A 12,352-nucleotide genomic window follows, 5' to 3' on the forward strand; every position below is an offset into this window, starting at 1 on the left:
CCAAATATGACAAACCCACAGCTAACATCATTCTCAATGGTGAAAAACTGAAACCATTTCCACTAAGATCAGAAACAAGAAAATGTTGCCCACTCTCACTGCTATTATTCAACTTAGTTTTGGAAGTTTTAGCCACAGCAATCAGAGAAGAAAAAGAAATAAAAGGAACCCAAATCAGAAAAGAAGAAGTAAAGTTGTCGCTGTTTGCAGATGACATGATACTATACATAGAGAATCCTAAAAATGCCACCAGAAAACTACTAGAGCTAATCAATGAATTTGGTAAAGTTGCAGGATACAAAATTAATGCACAGAAATCTCTTGCATTCCTATACACTAATGATGAAAAATCTGAAAGAGAAATTATGGAAACACTCCCATTTACCATTGCAACAAAAAGAATAAAATACCTAGGAATAAACCTACCTTGGGAGACAAAAGACCTGTATGCAGAAAACTATAAGACACTGATGAAAGAAATTAAAGATGATACAAACAGATGGAGAGATATACCATGTTCTCGGATTGGAAGTATCAACATTGTGAAAATGACTATACTACCCAAAGCAATCTACAGATTCAATGCAATCCCTATCAAACTACCAATGACATTTTTCACAGAACTAGAACAAAAAATTTCACAGTTTGTGTGGAAACACAAAAGACCCCGAATAGCCAAAGCAATCTTGAGAAAGAAAAACGGAGCTGGAGGAATCAGGCTCCCAGACTTCAGACTATACTACAAAGCTACAGTAATCAAGATAGGATGGTACTGGCACAAAAACAGAAATATAGATCAATGGAACAGCATAGAAAGCCCAGAGATAAACCCACGCAGATATGGTCACCTTATTTTTGATAAAGGAGGCAAGAATATACAATGGAGAAAAGACAGCCGTTTTTCCAGAAAACTGGACAGCTACATGTAAAAGAATGAAATTAGAGCACTCCCTAACACCATACACAAAAATAAACTCAAAATAAACTTTAAATACATTTAAAGACCTAAATGTAAGGCCAGACACTATAAAACTCTTAGAGGAAAACATAGGCAGAACACTCTATGACATACATCACAGCAAGATCCTTTATGACCCACCTCCTAGAGAAATGGATATAAAAGAAAAATAAACAAATGGGACCTAATGAAACTTAAAAGCTTTTGCACAGCAAAGGAAACCATAAATAAGACGAAAAGACAACACCCAAAATGGGAGAAAATATTTGCAAATGAAGCAACAGACAAAGGATTTATCTCCAAAATTTACAAGCAGCTCATGCAGCTCAATATCAAAAAACCAAACAATCCAATCCAAAAAATGGGCAGAAGACCTAAATAGACATTTCTCCAAAGAAGATATACAGATTGCCAACAAATACATGAAAAGATGCTCAACATCACTAATCATTAGAGAAATGCAAATAAAAACTGCAATGAGGTATCACCTCACACTGGTCAGACTGGCCACCATCAAAAAAATCTACAAACAATAAATGCTGGAGAGGATGTGGAGAAAAGGGAACCCTCTTGCACTGTTGGTGGGAATGTAAATTGATAGAGCCACTATGGAGAACAGTATGGATGTTCCTTAAAAAACTAAAAGTAGAACTACCATATGACCCAGCAATCCCACTACTGGGCATATACCCTGAGAAAACCATAATTCAAAAAGAGTCATGTACCACAGTGTTCATTGCAGCTCTATTTACAATAGCCAGGACATGGAAGCAACCTAAGTGTCCATCGACAGATGAATGGATAAAGAAGATGTGGCACATATATACCATGGAATACTACTCAGCCATAAAAAGAAACAAAATTGAGTTATTTGTAGTGAGGTGGATGGACCTAGAGACTGTCATACAGAGTGAAGTAAGTCAGAAAGAGAAAAACAAATACCGTATACTAACACATATATATGGAATCTAAAAACAAAATGTTTCTGAAGAACCTAGGGGCAGGACAGGAATAAAGAAGCAGACGTAGAGATGGACTTGAGGACATGGGGAGGGGGAAGGGTAAGCTGGGACGAAGTGAGAGAGTGGCATGACTTATATACACTACCAAGTGTAAAATAGATAGCTAGTGGGAAGCAGCCGCATAGCACAGGGAGATCAGCTCGGTGCTTTGTGACCACCTAGAGGGGTGGGATAGGGAGAGTGGGAGGGAGACGCAACAGGGAGGAGATATGGGGATATATGTCTATGTATAGCTGACTCACTTTGTTATAAAGCAGAAACTAACACACCATTGTAAAGCAATTATACTCCAATAAAGATGTTAAGAAAAAAAATAGTTTGCATCTGCTAACCCCAAACTCCCAATCCATCCCTCCCCCACTTGCCCTCCCCCTTGGCAGCCACAAGTCTGTTTTCTGTCTATGAGTCTGTTTCTGTTTCACAGATAAGTTCATTTGTGTCATATTTTAGTGGAATGCCTCTTTGGGATGGTAGCTAAGGCAACAGGTCTGGTGAAGCGTGTTGCTTAAACCACTGAGAAGAGCCATCATCACCATCGTGAGCCACATTCTCTAATATTGGTTGAAAACTGACTGCATTTCTGGCATTGCGCAGTTCTCTAGTCACTTCTGTTATAGCAGCATTTGCTGTGACAGATGAAATGTACACATAGAATGCTGATGAAGACCCGGAAGTCACCGTTATCGCCGCGCAGGCCAAGGAAAAGCATGACTCTGCTGTACATCCTCATTATCTCAGACTCTGGCCATTTTGTTCTCAAAAGACTTGTGGGCAGGTAGCCTCGGTGAAGTTCATCACTTATCAGCTGACAAATCAGCTGAGCATAACTTGGTTATCTGATTCTCTGTTTCAGAGGACTGATGGGTTACTTTCTCAGAAGGGTACAACAATTCATCAGGAAAAGGAGTGAGCGAAGGTTCCCAGAAAATGCCTTGCTTGTCCTCCTGAGGTTTCCCTATCACTGGAGCCAAATGTTAGCCCCGGTGGTCTTGAATAACAAGGGTCCTGACCCTTTGGGGGAAAGAAATAGGCTCTTTGTAATTTTTAAAGTGTGCTGATAGGAAATCAAATAATTATAGCCCAGATCATTTTAACAATTAAGTGTATCAACTGGAAAAGTTTGCAGCCAGTTCTGAGTTTTCCATTAGCAGACAAATGTCCAGATTCCTTGGTAGGGTAGGACCCTGTCATTTCAAATGTCTTCGCTACACTTTGTTTCATGGTTAGTTAGGTAAGAGCTTTTCCTGCTTCCCAAACCAGTTAGTACATATGGGACAACTCTATTGATTGAATATCTAAATTTTTTTTTCTACAGCCACAAAATTACTCAATGAATTGAAGGCCTACTGGTCCAGCTAATTTCTTGATTTGGTTGCAAAACTAAGCACTCTAAGACTGAAAATCAAGATCACTGGACACAGAATTCTGTCTCCTTTTACCCCAGGAAATCGATCTTAAGCAAAAATGTGAAGTAAGCATAGCTTACCTCAGCACACAGCAGCCTCTAAGCTTCCAATACAATTGTTCTCTTTTCTCCTCTCCATATAGCTGCTTCCTTAGATTTGCTTTCTTGCCTCCAGACTCCTCTCAGTTAACAAGAATAGGAGAATGCCGGAGTATGCATGCTCTCTTCCAGTACAATGTGATGTTTTATTCTTTTAATTATAAGAATGCTTGATGCAAAGCAACAAATATCTAATAGCGTCTCACACATTTATAACAAGACAGTGGGGATAAAATTTGCTCTTAGGATCCTTCCAAGGTTCTCTCCCCTCAAACCAATAAGCAGCCCCCCTCCTCACTTACCTTACTGAAACACCATTCGGCTATAGGTTCACAATCCACTACCCAATTTGGGGGCATAATAAGAGAGCTTAGTGCTTGCTGTAAACAAGGCTTTCTGAAATCTTCCAAGGAATTAACAGAGAGTAGAAATGCAATTCACCATTCCCTGCTGGAAGATACAGGGGATCTGTGAGAAAGTCTTCTCTCTCTCTTTCTCTCTCTCTCTCTCTCTTTCTCCCTCTCTCTTTCTCTCTCTCTTTCTTTCTCTCTCTCTCTGTCTCTCTCTTTCTCTCTCTCTTTCTCTCTCTCTCTCTTTCTCTCTTTCTCTCTCTCTCTCTTTCTCTCTCTCTCTGTCTCTCTCTCTGTCTCTCTCTCTTTCTCTCTCTCACATACACACACACTTTAAGAAAGAGTAATGGGAATAGAGAATGCTGGTGTATAAAGGCAGCAAATGTGAATCATTTTTTGTTCAGAAACATCCTTCTCTCTTACTTCATTATCAAGAGTAGTACCTAAAGTATGGCTGGCACACAGTAGTCGCTCAAAATATTTGTTAAATGACTGAAAAAGTGATTATCAAGTATTTGGTTGCAGTCTGAAGACACTTTTTTTTTTATTGAAGTATAGCTGATTTACAGTGCTGTGTTCATGTCTGTTGTACAGCAGAGTGATTCAGCTATACATATATATACATTATTTTTTAAATATTCTTTTCCATTATGGTTTATCTTAGCATAGTGAATATAGTTCCCTGTGCTAGACAATAGGACCTTGTTGTTTATCCATTCTATATGTAATAGTTCACATCTGCGAACCCCAAAATCCCACTGCATCCCTCCCCCACCCCCTGCCCCCTTGGCAACCACAAGTCTGTTCTCTGTAAGTCTGTTTTGTAAATAAGTTCATTTGTGTCATATTTAAGATTCCGCATATAAGTGATGTCATACAGTATGTGTCATTCTCTTTCTGACTTACTTCACTTAGTATGATAATCTCTAGTTCCATCCATGTTGCTGCAAATGGCATTATTTCATTCTTCTTTATGGCTGAGTAGTATTCTATTGTATATATATGTACCACATCTTCTTTATCCATTCATCAAGACATAGTGTTTTTTGATCTGGGAGACTTGTGAGTTAAGGTCTAAAGAAATTCTTATTCAAAAAGTATTAGGAGTCAATAATAATTTCTCATTACTGTTTGAAGTGCCATATCCATCCTTATTTTCCCACCTAAAAAAATTTTTTTTAAGTATCACCCCACCCAAGATAAATGAAAACTTACGTTCACACAAAGAGCTGTACACAGATGTTTATAGTGGCTTTATTTGCACTCACCAGAAACTAAAAACAATCTAAATGTCCCTCAGACACAGAAGGGTTGGACTGTGGTACATCCCTAGCCTGGAACGCTACTCAGCGACAAAAATGAGCCTATTAATGTACTAACACACACAACAGCACGGGTGCATACGAAAGCACTACCCTAAGTGAAAAGAGCCAGAGTTAAAAGGGTGTACATTATATGATTCTATTTACCTGACATTCTTGCCAAGACAAAACTCTAGGGACAGCACTGCCTATGGCTGAGTGCGGGAGGAGGGGTGGCAGGGAATTGGTAGGTGTGATTGACTTGTTTTATGTCTTGATGGTGATGGTGGTTATTCAACTGTCTGCATTTGTGAAAACTCACACAGAGGCGTGCACTAAAAAGGGTGAATTACACTGTATGTAAATTACACCTTAATTGTTTTTTTAATTAAAGGAAAACTATAACACTGCTTGCAGCTCAGTGAGGTAGATAGGTATTTTACAGGTATTCAGTGTTTGGCCCTGCCAAAATACATGTTTTTTTTGTTTGTTTGTTTGTTTTGAGGTTTAAATTTGGAACCAGCCAAGGCAGCATCTGCTTTGGGAGAGGAACGCAATGGAGGTCACCGCTGAAGGGATTCTTGTTTGGAGGCATTATTGAGGGGCCTGAGGGTCTAGTACTGCAAGGACTTTGAGATCCCCTAATCTTGTAATTCACCATGATTGTATCTTTTACCTGGCAAGAGTGTCGTAAGGATGAATTAGTCAATGCATGCAAAGAACTTTGGAGATGCAAAGCACCAGATGAGTTCTGGAGTGCCATGGTTAATGCTCAGACTGGACTGAAGACAAAAGCATTTTCAAAGCCAGTACCTGGGCAGGTTTTGCTATCACTCCATGTCAATTTTTCAACTGGCTCCTGCACAGCGATTACACAGCTCTGCATCTTTGTACTGAAGCATGGAGCTTCACGTGAAAGAAGAAAGGCCCTGTGCAAATGTTATAAAAACAATGGTGAAGTGGCAGCTTGGCTGATCGGACATTTCAAAGCCAAGAATTTCAAATCCAAGAACAAAGGTGTGAAAGTAAATACCTTAGAAGTAAATAGACGAAAACACATTACTGATGACAGACCATCTAACCCTATGGAACAGATGTATGTTTCAAAGTATATTTCATACAAAGAATTATTCTACGGAGAATTTATTTTGGAGAAATAAAGAATCTCTTTATATTAAGGAATTACATCTGAAAGAATATGGTGGTTATAATGGTTAGGTACAGATTAAGTCTAGACTAAGGGATGGTTAAGAATCATATAGATTAAATTTTCTTTTTTTTTTCAACATCTTCATTGGAGTGTAATTGCTTTACAATGGTGTGTTAGCTTCTCCTGTATAACAAAGTGAATCAGCTATACATGTACATATATCCCCACATCCCCTCCCCCTTGCGTCTCCCTCCCTCCCTCCCTATCCCTAAATTTTCTTATTTTCTTACAGAAAGCCAAGGTCTTTACCAGTAAGGTCTGCAGCTCAAGATTGATGCAGCCAGGCTTTGAATTTTAAAAAACATTATATCTAGATAAAGAAGATGTGGTATATATATATATATATATATATATATATATATATATATATACACATACATACAATGGAATGCCACTCAGCCATAAGAAAGAATGAAATTTTGCCACCTGCAGCAACATGGATGGACTTGGAGGGCATTATGCTAAGTAAAATAAGTCAGACAGAGAAAGATCAGTACTGTACGATATCACTTACATGTGGAATCTAAAAAGTACAACAAACTAGTGAATAAAGCAAAAAAGAGGCAGACTTATAGAAATGGAGAACAAACTAGTGGTTACCAGTGGGGAGAGGGAAGTGGGGAGGGGCAAGCTAGGGAGAGAGGGGTAAAAGGGTTATTACGGGATTATATGAAATCACGTGTGTGAAACTTTTGAAAATTGTAAAGCACTATAGAATTGAAAGAATCTGTCGTTCAATAAAAAGAAGAAACAGAAAAAAGATAAAGAAAAATAAACAAATAATTCAAAGATTAAAATTTTTAAAAATAAAAACATTGTATCAACATTTTCTATCTTCTCCCTCTCTCTTAACTCAAAACTCTCATGCATATTTATTTCCTTATGTGTCTTGCCCTATTTCCGACATGAGACGCAATTCTTAAGAACTGTAGAAATAACCCTGGCTCTCCCAACCCATCAATTCAGCCTGAATGGGTGAATCAATTCACACTGTGTTCTCTCTTCCTATTGCCACTTCTGTTCAGCTCGTGATTCCCTCAGTTCTGGTTCCTACTCTCACCTTCTAAGGCTTTTCAGTTCAAAGGAATATTCTAAGGGATGCTAGCAGTTCTCACTAGTCCTGACACAAATAACTCCCGCTGCAGTGCCCTTTACAAACATGAAATGCAAAGTGCAGGGTCTCTTTCTCCACGTGGAGGGTGGCATGTTCATGTCACTGGCACCGTTTGCCATGCTCTGGCGATCCTCTATTTAATGTGCTAAATGTGGCAGCACATTAGCAACATAAATGAAAGTCGAATCCCAACAAAGCTCTTTCAATGGAATCCCTTGGGAACATCTTTCTGTAGAAGAGAGTCCAGTACTTCTTCCTTTAAGGAAACACATGCACTTTCCTTCTTCCAATATTCAAAATGAAGCCCCTCCAAATGGCTTACACACTGAAGTTTATAACCTCAGCCTACACAAGTCCAGTGCAAAAAGATCTACAGCCCGCAGGCAGAGCAAGGAAGCTTTTTAAAGATGAATCATTTTCATAAATGAGTGCAGAGGAAGGTCAGGCCAGGGGACAAGGAAGGTTACATGTGTGCCCGAGATAAGGCCCCATCCATCCTCCTCTTACTGTCAGGGCTTGATGGGTGAACACTGCCTTGAGCTTCCATAAAACATGTTGTTTGCAGAAAACTTGCAGGTGGTTCATAAAAAAGTCCAAACTGTTACCATGAAATTTATCTCCCACTACGGGATCTGTTTATAATAGAAACGAAGGATCTCAAGTAGAAATTAAGTATCTCAGACTGACTTATATTGGCTGGGAGGATTGAAAAATTCAACCTGCTTCTCAATCGTTGCACTAAAAACATCAAAGTACTTGTACTGATGACATCTTGACAAGATACAAGTACGTTCAAAAGAAAAGTAATGTCCATTGTGTGCACAGCCCTTTATCCCTGGGGGAAGAATAGGCTAGGTGAGATTTTATTGGGAGAATTTAATCAGAAGACTGAACTCTTCATCACATTTTATTTCTGAAGAGGGTCAAGCATCCATTATTTACAACTTTCCCATCTGTATGGTCAAAGTGAAAAGGGCATCTCAATTTTTTAAAGTTGTTAGGAGATGTTTATTATCTTGAAGCTTAAAAGAGATTGGGGGCAATGGTAATGTTGGCCATAATTTGAGTTATCTCCATATAGAAATTGAAGGGAAATGCTGAGGCAATTCATGTAGATAATTCAGACCCTAAAACCACAGGTGCTTGAAATCAAGAGATAAGTGAGGAAGACATGCTGAATTCTGTTTGGGTTTGTTTTTCCCATGTTGTGCTGGTAATTGGCTCCATTTCTCACATCACATGCCTGTATACCTGGACGGTGGTTTTAAGTTGCTGGAAATACTTAGGTCATACATTTAAATCAAATTGGTGAACATAGCACATCTACAAGGCAGAAAGTTGTGCTGAGTTTACAGAATCCATGCATGTTCTAGCTGGAAGGGATTGCAGCCCAGGGTTCCAGCCCCCGAGCACAGGCATAGAAGGCGAAACCTCTACAAAAATAAGGAGTCATGTGTTCTCTCTACCTTGTCAGTAGCAAAGGTCCAGGTCTTTATCCCACCCATACGTACACCCAAACCTCTCCTCCATTCTTTCACTCAAGATGGATGGAGGTGTAGGGTCGGAGTATAAGGTGGGCTGAGAAACACTGTATCTAATCCAACACCTTTATTCGAATTATGAGAGTCATGAGACATGGCTTTCAGCAATAGTGAGAAACCAAAGATGTTTTATTTTATTTTATTTATTTTATTTTTTTAACATCTTTATTGGAGTATAATTGCTTTACAATGGTGTGTTAGTTTCTGCTTTATAACAAAGTGAATCAGTTATACATATGTTCCCATATCTCTTCCCTCTTGCATCTCCCTCCCTCCCACCCTCCCTATCCCACCCCTCTAGGTGGTCACAAAGCACCGAGCTGATCTCCCTGTGCTATGCGGTTGCTTCCCACTAGCTATCTATTTTACAAAGATGTTTTACTTCAATACCTTCCCAGTCCTCTTGTGTCTACTTTGACCTGTCTTCAACCTCTGCACTCTGGCCATCCAAGCCACACTGAGTCACTGTGGCCTCCCCTCCTAACAAGTCCTGTGTCTTCCACCGAAATAGTCTCCTACTCCTCCTAATTTCATGTAAAAGTAACGTTTTCCCCACGCCATGTTATCCTCTCTCCCTTCTAGGAAAATGCACTTAAGGTCTTAACAGTTCTAGGACTTAAGGTTTCCCTCTTTTTAATAATAGCAAATTGAAAGGGGAGAGATAATTCTGGTCAAATATGTTGTCCCAAAAGAATGGATGTATAACTATGACGTTCTAGACATTGTGGCAACAAGAAGAGGAGTGTATCTGGAAATAAGTTGCCTTCTCAGCACTTTAAGTAACCATCTATATTTTTTTACACATTATTTTTGCCTGGTCTTGTCTTATATTTCAATATTGATGGTAAGTAGGAGCCTGCTGTGCTGTTTGGAATGTTAGGTTGTAGTAATCCAGCAAGTGTCATGCCCCCAAAGGGATTTAATCGATATTCTCTGAAGCAGATAACTTGGGTATGAGGAATATGCCAGGAGGCGGCGTTGTCTACACAGCGGAATGACTGATATTTGCAATTTTAAAATCATGAACTAGATATGACTTCTCCTGCCCTCTCATCTTCTCTAGGCCTTCTAACAGGATTCTATCTAAGATGACGCAAATGAGTTCCTATCCTAACCCTAAAGGTCTCAGTGAAAAGAGTCCTCCTGAATCTCTCTCTCATTTCAGTATTTAATGTCACTCACTGTCATGGGATGCTTTCCAGTGTAAGCTCCTCCATGACAAGACACGAGGGAAGGCCTAGCCTCACTTATTTTGTCAACAAATACAGTTTGAGCACTTCCAACACACAAATAAAGCCCCAAATCAAACTAGGATAAAAAGGAAAATGTAAATATTTTGTAAGTCATGATATAATAATAATAATAATAGTAATAATAGAACTTATATAATGCTTACTAGCATAACCAAAAGTACTGTGCTAAGAATTTAATTCAAAATAACTTATTTACTCCTACAAAAACACTCTGGAGTATTATTATTCCCATTTTACAGATGAGAACATTGAGGCTTAGGTTAAGTTAAGGCTCTAGTTATCTAGCTTATCTAGTTATCTAGCTAAAGAGGCAGAGCTAGGAGTTTGTTTTTTCTAAGTTTTCTATTTTCCACTTCCATGACCTCAAGGTCCCCATTAATAACCTTTACTTAAAAGAAATATGAATCTACTCTGCATTTCAATGTGCCAAGCAAGCGTCTCCATTTGTTATCATCTCACCTTGGTCTTAGCTCAGCTTCCATAACGGTAGATCTCAAAGGATTTGGTTATGAAGGACACTAAACTGGACTATAATACCTCTATACCAGTCATCTTGGTATTTTGTCAATTGAAGCTTGGTGTTGAATTGCTAATTTAGTACTCTGTGTTGATCCAAAAGGAAACCATCGAAAACAATCTCACAAGACTCTATTCTCCCCTGCTCAACCCAATGGGCCATGAGTTCTGTTTCTTCCCATAGTCACAAGTAGGCACAAGATAAAACATTCCTGAATTTTTTTGGTTCATTTAGAACTGTTTTGATAAAAAGTGATTTAAGTGATTCCTTGTCCTAATTTACTCATCCATTCTCCAAGCTTTTATTGACACCTGTGATTAACTGCAAAGCATGTCGGAAAATAGAAAGATAAGCCAATGCCAACCCTGTCCTCAAACTGTCTATAGTCGGTGAAGGAGATAAGATAGATAAACATAAGTAAGAACAACATAAGGTAAAAAGTGGGAGAGCTCGTGAGAAAAGAAAACCCAATTTGGAGGTGATCAAATTCGGCTTTGTGGTAAAGAAGACTTTGAGTTAGAACTTGAAGGAGAAAGAAAAAGAATGCACACTGTATCAAAGTCTAGCAAAGCAAAGAGAATGTTCAGTGTATCAGAAGAACAAAAAAACTTTTTAGTTTAACAAAAAATGTAGGCTGTATAAGATCTTGTGAGTGTCATAAAAAGGAGTTTGAATTTTATTCTCTTAGAGGGAGGAATTCATTAAGGGTTTTTGAACAGGAAGGAGGCAGACGATACAGTTTTGCTTTAATACTATTGGTCCATCCCAAGCCAGCTCTCAACATTTCCTAGAGCAAAGAATATAATCAACACATATTTGATGACTTGTCCAATATGCACAGGTATTGGAAATAGAAACTATTAGAGCAGTCAATGAATATTTTATTAGAACCTAAACTAAGAAGTGTAAATACAGAGGGAAGAACAGTTGAGAAAGATTTTATAGAAACACAGTTGCTATAATTAAACATCAGAGATCAGGGGATGGAGAGAGACAAGAAAGAATCAAATATGAATCCACCATTACAGGTAGGATTGTAGTAACATTATCCAATAGTACAAAATATTAGAAATAGGATTTCCTTTTACCCAAAGCGTATCACTTTTGTAAATGTTGGTCTGAACCTTCTTAGCCCACAGTTTGCACACTCTATCTGCAATAAAACATCTTATGATACAACAAGACACAGTAGAGGCAAATATGACAGTTTATATTTTGCCCAGGACATTTGCAGATCAGTGTCAAAACTCTACAATGATAAAGGACAATAATTGGCGGAGTGAAGAAGACAAAAACCTGCAGAACAATGGACTCATTATTCAGAAGAATCATTCTGCTCTAGCAAGGTTGCAACTATTCTCTTGGAAAAAAAAAAAAAGTTAAAAAGATAAAAACATTGAGAGGAGATTGGGTAAGTAGAAGACATAATTCTAGACATACATTTGAGGAGAAACATGGGAAATATAATTTCAAATAAAGAGAATCCACCAAGAGGGAATAATGGTGACCAAATTTCCCTCCCACCTGAAACTGGTGACTGGCCCACAAATCCGTATTAAAATAATAACCTCTATAATTTGGC

This window comes from Eubalaena glacialis, chromosome 2 (assembly GCF_028564815.1).
Source record: "Eubalaena glacialis isolate mEubGla1 chromosome 2, mEubGla1.1.hap2.+ XY, whole genome shotgun sequence".
Lineage (NCBI taxonomy): Eukaryota > Metazoa > Chordata > Mammalia > Artiodactyla > Balaenidae > Eubalaena > Eubalaena glacialis.